The 1,036-nt window shown below is 58.3% G+C and overlaps 1 non-coding gene across 1 annotated transcript; it reads right to left on the bottom strand.

Moving 5' to 3' along the window:
• Positions 1-311: 311 nt before the first annotated feature.
• On the bottom strand, positions 312-383 carry TRNAQ-CUG (transfer RNA glutamine (anticodon CUG)). Its single transcript has one exon. It is a non-coding gene; the product is annotated as a tRNA-Gln (tRNA).
• Positions 384-1,036: the final 653 nt, after the last annotated feature.

Raw genomic sequence — 1,036 nt, 5'->3', positions numbered from 1 at the left:
GGAACCGGACTTCATTTCAGAGACACCAACACAACTACAGCCTTCTAGATGACCAGGACTGTAGCCTACGATGTGCAGTACTCAAGAGGGCAGAGAAGCGAGCAAGCTGGAAGGGAATGAGGCAGGATTGCAAATCTGCCAGGTTTCTGCACAAGCTTTGTCAAAATAACCATAGTCCTGTGACATGTGTCAACTTGTATGAATTGTTATTTACAACACCGAAGTACTCCATAGAATCTTAGGACTCAAAGGGCCCTTGAGAGGTCATCAAGTACAGTCCTCTGCCCTTATGGCAGGATGAGAAAATATTTAGGTTCTACTGAGACTTGAACTCAGATCACTGGATTCAGAGTCCAGCGTGCTAACCATTACACCATAGAACCACCTATAAATTAGTCTCCCACATAGGGCTGAAACCCATAGTGCTGAGGGTCACATTCTTTACTGATTGAGCTTGCAGGCCTGTGTTACTCAAGTGCAGTGGTCCCCAACCTTTAGAGGCTCCCGGGCGCCCAGGGGCGGGGCTGCGCGCCCGGGAGCATGCCAGGGGACGGGGATGCCCTTGCACCCAGCGCTGGCACCGGTATGTACCCCAGGGCTGGGGCCACCCAAGCGCCTTGTGCCGTGGGTCTGGGGCTGGCACCGCCCCCCGAGCCGCGCGACTGTGGCCAGCATTGGCGCTGCTTGAGCGCCACGTGCCCAAGCACCCACATGTGCCCCGGGACTGGGGCCGCCTGAGCGCCGCGCACCCGGCGCTGGTGCGTGTTGCGCGCCTGGGGCCGGCGCCTTCCATGTGCCGCGCGCCGGGGGCGGGACTGGCCCAGGTTGTCGGCGGGCACACACAAATGCCCCGGCGGGCACCATGGCGCCCGCGGGCACCACGTTGGGGACCACTGCTCTAGTGTGTACTAAGCTCTAGGTCAGAGGCTTGCCTGCGAGGGGCTTGTCGGGAACCAGTTCAGCTCACCAAGCACTTGTCAGTTTTCAATAACTTTGGGTGGCTGTGAGTGGGCTGCAAAGGGATTCCTAACCATCG

The sequence above is a fragment of the Pelodiscus sinensis genome, chromosome 17 (assembly GCF_049634645.1).
Source record: "Pelodiscus sinensis isolate JC-2024 chromosome 17, ASM4963464v1, whole genome shotgun sequence".
In the NCBI taxonomy this organism is placed as follows: Eukaryota; Metazoa; Chordata; order Testudines; family Trionychidae; genus Pelodiscus; species Pelodiscus sinensis.
The sequence above is the reverse complement of the archived record's forward strand: the minus strand, read 5'-3'. Positions and strand labels throughout refer to the sequence as shown.